Genomic DNA, 12,812 nt, shown 5'->3' with positions numbered 1-12,812 from the left:
TCGCTGACTAATTCAGACAGTTTCTTGTATTTTAAAAAAATAAAAGTAATTTAAAAATTTTAAAAATTTGTGTTGAGCTGTCATACCATCATCATCAAAACAGAGAAGAGCGCTCATCATTATGGATTCACTGACAGCTAGGACCTGAGTAGAAATTGAATTGAATACGTTTTGGTTTGTTTTGCTTTCCAGCGTCTTGATTAAAGCATGGCATTCACAGTGTAAGGAAATCACTATTAACTATCACAGTTACTCTGTGTTTCTTAAACCCCTTCACTCCTTTCTCAATGTAATATTTGCAAGAAGATAGGTTTTTCTTATTTAAAGAAAATAAATAAAAACATTTACAGGTTGTTTCAGTGTAATATATTGATCGTTTCTTAATAACATTTAGACTATATAGGCAAAAATAAAAAATAAAAAATGGTCAAAACCATGTTTTTCAGCCACACCGATATCCAAAGGGTTTTCCCAGACCACCACACATTTATGTATAACGTGGAGAGGGCTGTCCTCAACCTTAATCAGTCCTCCTTGGCCTGCTCGTACAGTAGCAGTCCCAGCGCCATATACCCTCTGACCTCCAGCATGACCCTCAGGTCACTGATAAACACTGCTCTCCTCTTCACCAGCAAATAAATACACCAGTGCGCTGTACCGTCAACGGCTGCCCCAGAGACATGACCCCATCCCCTACCCTGTCTTCCTCCTCCGATTCTTGCACTCACTTTCTGAATTATTGTCTTTAACCACAAAAAATATTTTCAGCCAGCATCCAATGTTTTCCTGTTGATTTGCCATTGTTTGGTCATGTTGAGTAAATGGACAAGAGGAACGAGGAGCTGTTGTTGACTTTTTTTCACACAAGTGGAATTTTTGCCTCCATTTCCTTGTTGCAATTCCACTCCTCACATATCCATCAGCATATTGGTTTATTACTTGTTACAAAAAGCAAAGCAATCTTTGGGGGCTCTCCAAACACACACACACACACACACACACACACACACACACACACACACACACACACACACACACACACAGTGCGACTCCAAGAGAAAAACAATGGGGTTCCTTTTGTTTGAGTTATTGGAGTCAAACACTTCACCTGTGCTATGTTTCCCTCATGAATATTCAGAGAAGTCTTGAAGTAAAAGTGTGTGCGAACGAGAAGCATTAAATCTGTCCTGGGCAATGTTTGTGGTCTGTTGTAGTGGCTGAGACAAGTTTGAAGTCTGAGGAAATGGAAGGCTTTAATTTTCCTCCATGCCTTCACAATGAAGAAAATGTATTGAGCAGAAACAGGGAGGTGTGTGTGTGTGTGTGTGTGTGTGTGTGTGTGTGTGTGTGTGTGTGTGTGTGTGTGTGTGTGTGTGTGAGTCAAAAGTACAGAAGTACAATTACAAGAGTTCTATATGTGTGCTTATGATACACTGGCATAAAATATTTTACTCAATTACATTTTAAATGCATAGCACTTTTAACAATATACATGGTCACAAAGCAGCTTTACCAAAATCTGGACGTAGAAATCAAGATCCATAATGAGCACACCAAGTGCAAGAGTAGCAAGGAAAAACTCCCTGAAACAATATGAAGAAGAATCAAAACCAGTCCTCTACTGGTTCATACGCAATAGTGGGATTGTAAATCATTACTGTTACGAAACAGGAAGTAAGGCAGAAGCAGGTGCAGATCAACGTCTTTATTTTCACACAGCAGACAAAACACAGGAAACACGGTCTATACTGGACAAGATCAACGAGGTTAAACATAGAACCAAAGTCGAGGCAAGGAACGAGAGCAGGACACGAAAATAAGACCGCTTAGCATGTGTAACACATTCACCATTACATTCAGTGGGTCAAATAATACTGCGCGAAGTACAACGTAACACGAGGGCTTTAAATAGCAAACACAATCAAACTAAAACACAGACAGCTGGGGTAAATCAAGACACACCCTCGAACATCAACCAATGCTTAAACAGGAGGAGAACCAAAACCAAAACAAAGGCACATGTCCATATGCAACAGTTCAGTCTCGTGCACGTGCGCTCTCTACTGCCGTGCCGCAGTGCCATCTTCCGGCAAGGGCGTAACAAGTACTCTTCCACAATTATACACAATAAAGTCAAACAGTATTAAGTGTGTTGAAAGGATGTTCCGTATGTGAATCATTATATTGTTCAAATTCAAAATGGCCAACTTCCTGTTTGGTTCCAGCAGCAGTTCTTAAGTAAGTGTGTGTCTCGATCAGCTCCCTAGCTCCCTAGGTCTGGAATCAGTATATCGTATACATGAGTTTGGACACTGGTAAGGACCTTGTCTCATTACACATTGGGACACAAATGACTCAATTTCCGGCAACATGATTACGTACTTGCGTTGTAAAACATCACCAAAAATTCAAAACTTTAAAGTTTTGTATGTCATATAAATGTGTTAGCTTAATAACATGTATTTCTGTCATGGTACTTCAAGCAGGATTGTAGGCTAGCTAGGGGATTTTTAGAACATCATTAAACACTTAAAAGTCATCAGACTCAAACAGACCATATATAGAATGCCAAATAAAGTTAAAAATCGGTTGCGTCAGTAATAGTATGAGAGCTACAACAATGATAACAAGCTACTTACGTTTGTAGACGAACTTGGCTGAGAGTTCTTCACGCATTTTTTTTTTTGAGCTGAGAGGCTTCAGAAAACATGACGTGATTTCCAGTAAGGGAACATCGTGAGCATCGATGGTCTCTGGATTGTGCGGTGCATGTTGGGATTTTTTTTAAGGAGCGAACGTGTAAGGATTTTGCCCTTAAAATGGCCGCCTCCCTGATCAATGCCCTGACTACTGAACTAGGGATCTGATTGTTGAGGATAAAGAGACATTTAACCCAAAAGCACAGCTAGCTAATGGTCATATAATCAAATTGTCTAGCATAATATAAAAAATTTTTAAATCACTAATTCTGTATCGGGACTAATGGAGTCAGTCTTTTTCTCTCTTTTTTTATACGTACGCAGTGCATAACTATACCATTCTCCATGTGAATCTTTTGTGCTGTTGAACACATGTAGTCATGTAGTATTTGTAGTATATGTAGTACATTAGAAACATGGTGTGGTGTGGTGTGTCTGTCTGGTGGATCACGTGGGACCTGGTGGCCATGTGCCTGACTGTGTGCCTTATTCAGTGCAGCGCCGGGGGGACAGATGGGGCTGCTGAGAGCCGCCCGCAGCAGAGGAATGGCCCAGACGGGGAAGTGCACCATTCACACTACCCAGACCTGAGCAAGACAAACCAGGCCACTCTCATCCTCCCACCATCTTTCCTTTTTCTTTTTACTGAAGGTCCAGAAGCTTTTTTTGCCATAATGCCTCAAATGCGTGATGTTTGACAATAGTGAGATGGTTAATGTTCATGTTACGTGCCTGTCCTGACCAGGGCCGATTACATGACAATGCAATCATGGTAATTAAGTAGGTTAGCTGTTAACAAAAAACTTTTTTGAAGCAAGTATCATTCAAACAGCTCAGATTCATGGCACATTTCATTACTGTTTTTATGTGTCATTGCCCTCATAGCTCATGTTATCCCTTAAGCTTATTGAAATCATATCCTCCTGTTAAAAAGCAATGACTTTCTGTTGCTTTTGGGATCCATATACATATATGAAGGGCTGATCAGGAACAACTGATTATAATATAACATTTATGGTAGTACGTGTAACATTAACAACTTTGATCTACATTATTAAGTAAAATAGATAGTAAGCATCTGATATGAATTTCAGGGAGCAACAAACATCTGTCGGTTTTTTGGTTGTTTTTTTTTTTTTTTTTTTAATTAACTCACTGGCTCTGTACAGGGCACCGCAACCCAGCACAACACATCTTATTGAAATGCAGTCATTTTTTTAACAAAGTTGGTAAGACATGCAAATTTGAATACTAATTACAAAATTAGTAGACACAATGTAATTTGGTGGGTGCTCAGTTGAGAGAGCATGATGCCTGGAGAAATTCCCCTCTCAAGAGATCATGCCACTGTTTGTGACCTTTTTTTTTCTTTCTTTTCATGAATATTAGCAAATTTTAAGTTAATGAGCAAAGTTTTTCTTTGCTGTGGAGGCGCATCACTTTCAGCCCTGCTGCACACTTGTAAATTAGCCATGGAGTGTGCTAGTATCACCTGTTGAGATGCCGTCTGGAGTGTGAAATGAGCCTCCCGCTGTAGTTCGGTATAGGTGGTTACTCCTTCATGATCTCAGATCATTTTTCATGGATATTTCTGTGCTGGATCAGGCTTACGTTTACCGTTTGAAAGCTGGTCCTGGATCAGCAAAGAGGTGAAAAGTCTGCTTTGAGCCCAAGGCTTGGAATCTGACTGGCTCAGAAATGGGCGATCAGTGATATAGAAACATGATGAATATACCTTCTGTAGAGTCACACCAAGAGCAAAGCTTCCACACAGAGGTGTGTGTGTGTGTGTGTGTGTGTGTGTGTGTGTGTGTGTGTGTGTGTGTGTGTGTGTGTGTGTGTGTGTGTGTGTGCGTGTGTCTGTGTGTCTGTCTGAGGTCTGAGACTGTTGAAATACCTTGTGCTAATTCAAAAGCATTTGATGAGAACAGATCCCGATGCTTCCCTGCTGACAAGGTATAATATAAGAACAATGCACCTCTGCAGTATTTTCTTTTCTTTTTTTCTCCTCGTCTCTGTGCAGATCATGCGTACATTGAATCTAGAGCAAAATATTAAAATGATCTACAGTAAACAAATGAATAATGGACCTTACCTGTTTTCTTTTGGAACCCTTTGAGACATTTAATATGTTTGTTTGTTTTTTTTGCTCTGTATGTTAAAATAGTTGGCGCAAAAAAGAGAGACAATTTGAAAGGTGCGAAGGGAGAAGAAGGGTTTTAAATAAGGTATCTAACAGAATCATGAAAACCCATTTAAACCTCTCTACAAAGAAACATCAAGTACGTTCACATGGCAGCCAGATGCCTGTGGGAAGTTCAATTACTTTGGGATTAATTTGGGGTTCAGGAGGTTCACCTGTAGTGTGCTTACACTAGACGGTGGGGGAAGTGAGAGACTCTCTGGTGTGTTAGGTAATAGTGTGTTCGGGCTCCAATTTAAAGTGTAAAAAAAAAAAAAAAAAGTCAATTATATGAACATCCAGGAAGTCACACATCCTTTTAAAAAGTGTCATTATGTGGTGATTTCTTGGAGACACAAATGAAAGGTGGTGTTGAGTTTGGGATACAAAGTGTTGCAACTGCAACTGAAATATTTTGATTCATCTTTAAATCCTGTCGTCACCATCATTCAGCTTTCCAAATTTTGCTTAACGCCCTGATAATATACAGTACTGTATATACTGTACGAATAAATCGTTTTTTTTTTCTCTCCAGAGTTCGAAGTCAAAGATTCCCATTCTAGATAGTGCTCTCACGTCAGAGCTGTCCTAGATAAGATGCTTTTTTTGCAGAAGCTCAAGTCAGCAATTTATCCCCATCTCCAGGACTAACAAAAACCGGAGACAATAATACGCAAATTGACGTAATGTATGAGCTTGCGGAATGCCTATAGAAAAACTCATTAATTCCTTTATGAAGGTAGAGAGAATGGTCTCCAGAACATTGAAATGTTTTCACAGAAAGTTAATGGTTTGAATGAGATATGTGCTGATCGGCAGGAAGAAGGCCTGCACAGGTTACTGCCTCTCTAGAGAGCTCAAAGCTAACCTCTGACAGTCGGTGGTCATTAAGAAACCCCTGGACACTTCTTCCAGCAGGACTCGGAGTTAACCCCTAGGTTCTCGATTTAAAAACAAACAAACAAACAAACAAACAAACAAACAAAAAACCTTATTTTCTATGAGGATTCAGCATTAGCACAATTAGTGTGATAGTTTTGCTCAACTAGGTCTAGAATTTGTCTATTAACAAAAAAATTTTTTTTTAAATGTCTGAAAGTGGTTTGATGAGAAGGCAGGACAGCTCTAAAAATCGGTTGTACTTGCTTACATTTCAGATTCAGCAAAATGTAAATGCCTTCCTGCAAAGTGGTTTTTGAACTGCTTGTGTAACCTGTCAAGTGTTTCAGAGAACCATAGCTGGTAGGCATCTATAGCGGCCGCAGGAGCAGCTATTCCAATGTTAATGAGCCTCTTGCAGGGATCTAACCCTCTTTTATTCTCTCAGGAAGAGAGAGTCGAGTGAGCGGTTTGGTGGTGTGAACCTGTTTTAATGTGCGCCGTGGTGGACAGGGGTCAGTGTCTCTCACAGACGAGGGAAGCTGTGGAAAAGCATCTCTTGCTGATAGAAAGGGCCACTAGAGAAGTGATCTGACATGTTTTATAAAACAGTGTCATGAGGCGGCCAGTTGAAGTGGAAAAACAGCTCACGGTGTCTAAACAACAAATGGAGGTGGGAGAAAGAGATTGAGAGAGAGAGAGAGAGAGAGAGAGAGAGAGAGAGAGAGAGAGCGAGAGAGCGAGAGAGAGAGAGTAAAAAAAAATGTGTGATTCAAGTCATGAATGAAGAGAACTCAATATCAGTGCATGGATGTGTTACGTTCACAACTTCATTTCGACAATCATCTTTATGCAATTTTTGGTAACATTTTACTTCAGCTCTGTGTTAATAGAGCTACATGACCCCAACATAAGCTCTTTCTGGCACTTTCTATAAATCTACATAAAGGATTATTTCAGCAGAGAGCTGTCATAAAGTTGTGCCATTTTGTCAACATAAGCTTGTATTAGGCCACTAACCTGCAACATACTGTAAGTCAGGCCAAAAGGCTGGACTCATGTTACATCAAATTTACATTAAAATTGACAAAATCAGCTGGTGCTTGTTGTAATGAGCCTTATGTAAGTATACTGTGTCCTTAACAACACTGCCCAGTAAAGTGTTAGCCAATTTCTAGCAATGCATGGACATAATGTTAGATTTTAAATGGTCTGCACTTATATAATGCATTTTTAACCTTAGCAATTTCAAAGCACTTTACACTGTGTCTATTTCACCAATGGTAGCAGAACTGCCATGCAAGGCGCTAGCTTGCCATCAGGACCAACTTGGGGTTCAGTGTCTTGCCCAAGGACACTTCAGCATGTGGAGTCATGTGGGCCAGGAATCGAACCGTCAACCCTACTATTAGTGGACAACCCGCTCTACCACCTGAGCCACACCCCCCCACCCCACATTTCACCACTATGGGACATAGCATATGGAGCAATCACATATGAAGTGAAACGTATATAGGCATAAATGATATCTTTGCTTATTTAGAAAAACATACACAATCAGCCATGACATAAAAATCACCTGCCTACTATTGTGTAGGTCCCCCTTGTGCCGCCAAAACAGCTCTGACCCATCGAGGCATGGACTCCACAAGACCATCTTGTATCTGGCACCAAGATGTTAGCAGCAGATCCTTTAATTCCTGTACAGTAAGTTACGAGGTGGGGCCTCCATGGATCAGACTTGTTTGTCCAACACATCCCACAGATGCTCGAGCGGATTGAGATCTGGGGAATTTGGAGGCCAATTCAACACCCTGAACTCTTTGTCATGTTCCTCAAAACATTCCTGAATCATTTTTGCAGTGTGGCAGGGCACATTATATTGCTGAAAGAGGCCTCTGCTGTTAGGGAATACCGTTGCCATAAAGGGGTGTACTTGGTCTGCAACAATGTTTAAGTAGGTGGTACGTGTCAAAGCAAAGTCCAAATGATTGGCAGGACCCAGCAGAACATTACCCAGAGCATCACAATGCCACTTGCCTTCTTCCCATAGTGCACCCTGGTGCCATCACTTCTCCAGGTAAGTGATACACAGGTAACCAACCATCCACATGGTGTAAAAGAAAATGTGATTCATCAGACCAGGCCACCTTCTACCATTGCTCCATAGTCCAGTTCTGATGTTCACATACCCACTGTAGGCACTTTCAGCGGTAGACAAGGGTCAGCATGGGCACTCTGACTGGTCTGTAGCTACGCAGCCCCATACGCAGCAAAGCTTTAATGCACTGTGTGTTCTGACTCCTTTCTATCATAGCCAGCATGAACTTTTTCAGCAATTTGTGCTACAGTAGCTCTTCTGTGGGATCGAACCAGACGGGCTAGCCTTCGCTCCCCACCCGTACCAATGAGCCTTGGGCACCCATGACCCTGTCGCCGGTTCACCGGTTGTCCTTCCTTGGACCACATTTGGTAGGTATTAACCACTGCATACCAGGAACACCCCACAAGACCTGTTGTTTTGGAGATGCTCTGACCCAGTCGTCTATCCATCACAATTTGACCCTTGTCAGAGTTGCTCAGATCCTTACGCTTGCCCATTTTTCCTGCTTCCAACATGTCAACTTTGAAAACTGACTGTTACTTGCTGCCTAATATATCTCACCCCTTGACAACTGTCATTGTAACAAGTCAGTAGTTGTAATGTTATGGCTGAAAGATATGTGTTTAATATGCACTCACCATATGATATTGCAATATTTTGAGTATTTGAAGATTAACTGACGTGATATTTGATGTGAACATTTGTTGTGAGCACTTGACCTGTATGTGCATGATTTTATGCATTACACTGCTGCCATATGATTGGTTGATTATAATTAACGAATGACATACAGAAAATACAGAAAATAGTATGTATTTGGAATGTTACTCAGATGTCAACACATAATAGTATACTGCTCATGTATTTGTATTATGAGGACGTATACCTGTACGAGTACAAATATTTTTTTCTTTTATACGGGAGACGCAAATACATGATCTTTAGTAATGATGACTCCTTCCATCCATACTCCACTGTTGGCTTTGCTAAAATGAAGGTTCTAGAGGGCACTATGGACACTTACATATCAATGATCTGTGACAAATTCTAGCTCTCCTTCTCCCCTGGGGAGCCGATCAGAATAGCTACATATGCCAGTGGGGAGATGTAATCTGTAAACATTGGATTTTTACATTTGGTTCTTCCAGCAGTGCGGCTCTGAGCAATGTGCGGTAAAGTGCAGGTTTGGAGCTGTGGCACCTCTGAATGGAGTTCAGACCGTCATTATCTGTCCACACAGATAAAATCAAATTACACCTCTATAGCTCGGCTGTTAAGTTGTTTTCTTTGTCAGGGCTCTCTCTCTCTCTCTGATTCTCTCTCTCTCTCTCTCTCTCTCTCTCTCTCTCTCTCTCTCTCTCTCTCTCTCTCTCACACTTGGCAGGGGAGGAGGAAGGCAGGAGCCTTTGAGCAGGTGCATTCACGCAGAGGTAAGCACTAGGCATATGCAAGTGCAATTCCGAAATCATCATCTTGCTGAGAAACACTTGAAATTGTTCTCTAATGGCCCTGGCCTTGTCATATGGCTTTGATTATAATGCGAAAATTGCATCGCCATGCCTACAGCATGGACGGATGGAAGCGTAATTGGTGCGTGCATCAAATGCCTCCTTGTCAGAGAGCTAAAAGGGATGCCCCCCAACCCCTCAAACACACACACACACACACACACACACACGCACACACTCCCCGAGTCTCCTCTGGTCACTGCCTGCCTCTCAGTCAGCCTGTTATGAGTTTTCTAAGTGGGTTATCTATCAGACTCAGCCGTTATAAATATGCATATCTTCTGCAACTCGGTAAGATATTCTCTAGTTGCACTACATATGATGAACAACTTTACATTTTCTATATACTGTATATACGTTCATCTGCGATATAACAAGTGCCTTTAATGTATACTGAAATCTTTATTGGAATCGTTAAGCGCACTGGTCTACTGTAGAAATTGTGCAAGATTTTGAAACAGTGGCCAGGGGAGTTTGGATATTTCTTAACACTTTATTTGAAAGGTAGCTTTATAAGCAATGCACACATATTTTATATAGCAATGGCAGAGAATTCAGGAAAGACTTCTGCCAAGATGTGTTCAATGCATACAGGAGGTTTATTTATGTTTTAGGCAGCTTTGTCTTCACATAGACGAGAAAACAACAACCATCAGTTATCATGAGTAGTTCACTGATTTGATTGTGCCCTGTGATGGGTTGGCACCCCGTCCAGGGTGTCTCCCACCTTGTGCCCCTTGTTCCCTAGGACAGGCTCCAGGCTCCCCGTGACCCTGTGTACGATAAGCTGTACGGAAAATGTACATATGTATGAAATGAATTATTAATTAATTAACAAAACTAATAGAAATGGTACGTAGGTACAAGAGACTGGACTCGCAGTGGGTTCTGGGAGTTTAATGGGTTAACAACCAGAGGAGAAAAGACAAGACTGTTCCCAGATCAGAATTACACAGCAGTTCTGGAAATGTCTTGTGAGTCTACTTTGCCTGTTTTTATTGATTCAGTGAATCAATATTTCAACCCTAGTCTTGAAGGTTCGATCCGATGGGCTAGATGGTTTGTTTCAGTTGATCAGCCTTTTCTTACATAAATTTGCTCGGATGTATTTTTTTCTTTTCCCCCTTCAGCTCTTGCAGTTTTGGCTTCAGGCACAGGCGTCTGTCTGATCCTGCACCACATGAACTGCTGTTACACTTACTCAGGTCTTCCAACCTGCATTTATTTGGGCTTTCTTTTTTTTTTTTTTTGCTACCCGCATCTACCTCTTGCCTATGTGCTGTATAAACTCTTTTGAAGAGGAATATCATTTTGAGGATGAGCGTGCAGCTGTTCTCCTGTGCAAACAAACACGGCAAAAGTTCGAGACGGGAAAATGCACATATAAAGAGCTCTGTTTTATTGATGAGCCTTTTACAAAAGAAAGTATCTTAAAAGCTCCAAAGCCTCTGATTCCACCTGCACAAAGTGGTGGATGTGTGGATGTGTGGATGTATATTTTATTTATTTATTTATCGCTTTCCAGACTCAGGCTGATCGTTTGGGTTTGAGTGAGTTTACACACTCAGTCACCAAGCAGTCACCACACTGTAGCGGACGGATACCTGTATTGTGTTTGTGTGTGTTTTTTCTTACTCAAACGCACTTTAATAAATTCTCCGTAATTCATTTTTTATTCACTCAGGGGAGCAGCCTGCAGATTTGTCTCAACAGAGGAAGCATCGGGTTACCTCCTCTAAATAATTGATGCCTCTTGCTTCTCTCCCAGCCGTGGCTGAAATCTCAAAATATTCACTGGCTTGAGTAAATATGAAGATTGCCGCAGAGAGCAAGTGTGTGTGTGTGTGTGTGTGTGTGTGTGTGGGGGGGGGGGGGGGGGGGTCTGGTTTTGACACAATTCTAGGCCACTGCTTTTTCACCATGTATGTGGTGTATGTGTTTGTGTTTTGGGGGGTTCTTTGGGGTAACACTTTACAATAAGCGTACATGAATAATCATGCACTAATACCTGAATGAATACTTACTTAAATATGAACTAATGATGAGTTAAGGCATGTACTAATCCCGAACTTAATGAAGCGCTAACCTTAACTACAACGTGTCTTATGAATTCACGTATGAACAATGAACAATCACCTTAAGTACGTGTTAGTACATGTTTGTTCGTTAATGTATTAATTAACATGTAGGCGTAAACTAAATCAAACCTGTTCTATAAGACAGAATATAAATTAAATGTACATCAGTTCAAATTGTTTAAATAATTTGCCACATGCAGGTGCATAGACAAACATCACAACATTGTACGGCGCTGGATTACTTTCATCATTTACACTGATCCTCGTTATCGAATGTAGAAAGACGCATTAATAATAAACACCGATCATTTCAACCCGTTTCGCGTCATTCTCCGTCCATTTCTCTTCAAATCGCACTGTAGTACTAGTATGTGCTCTGGGTGGCTGCTGCTTTACCAACAAGGGTGAAATGAATAAATACAGTAACATTTATTCATTTAGCAGACACTATTATCTATTAATATTTAAAACCAATGTTCTGTAAGATTATTTTCCGGCGTTGTAGTATTAGATTCATAAGACTCACTTTGTAGTTAAGGTTTGCTCTTCATTAGTTTGTGATTAGTACATGCCTTCACTCATCCCTAATTCATATTTAAGTAAGTATTCATTCAGGCGCATGATTATTCATGTACTCCTATTGTTAAATGTTACCACACAAGTTCTTCTCGAGGGCTCACGCAGATTTAAATCTTCATCAGCATTAATGGCTAAGAAATGTCTGAGCATTCTGTTGCTGTTATCTACAGCTCATTGTACTAATCTCATGTTACAGTAGCGGTCACGTACTGTAGGAACGTCTTCTCTGGGCCTCGTCTGAAAATGCATGCCGTGTGCTTCAGCTTGGTGAGTTTCCACCCCGAGGTTTTTTTCACTGCTTTGTAATGTATATACACTGCAAGCGAAAGCTCTGCATCTAGTATGCAAGCTCTCTCGTCTTCCTCAACGAAATGAAGCCTGCTTTTAACAACCATGTAAAGAGTGTGATATTAAATGATGGACATGTGAGGATAGCGTTGCATCTGATAAAAGTATTGCGGTGCAGGAGTACTTTTACCAGGTGCCTAATGGAAGAGAGATTGACAACACGGCTGGGTTAGATGTCTCCGATCCCTGATTGTTCTCTGTCTCATACCAACGAAGTCTCATGGAAAAAAAAAAACAAAAACATTTACATTCAACTTATCTGCAACACCTTCTATTTCAGTCCATACAGTCCAGTTTTTGTGACTGTTGCGTTCCAAAAATGCTTGATTTTGCTGCGGCTTTAAAAAAAAAATTTGCGATGCAATAGAAAATTACATCTGTTGTCTGTTCCTATACTTTTGCTCATCTAAAATTGGGTGGTCTATGTTTTATGTT

This window comes from Ictalurus punctatus, chromosome 9 (assembly GCF_001660625.3).
Source record: "Ictalurus punctatus breed USDA103 chromosome 9, Coco_2.0, whole genome shotgun sequence".
NCBI lineage: Eukaryota > Metazoa > Chordata > Actinopteri > Siluriformes > Ictaluridae > Ictalurus > Ictalurus punctatus.
Note: the sequence above shows the minus strand (reverse complement) of the source record.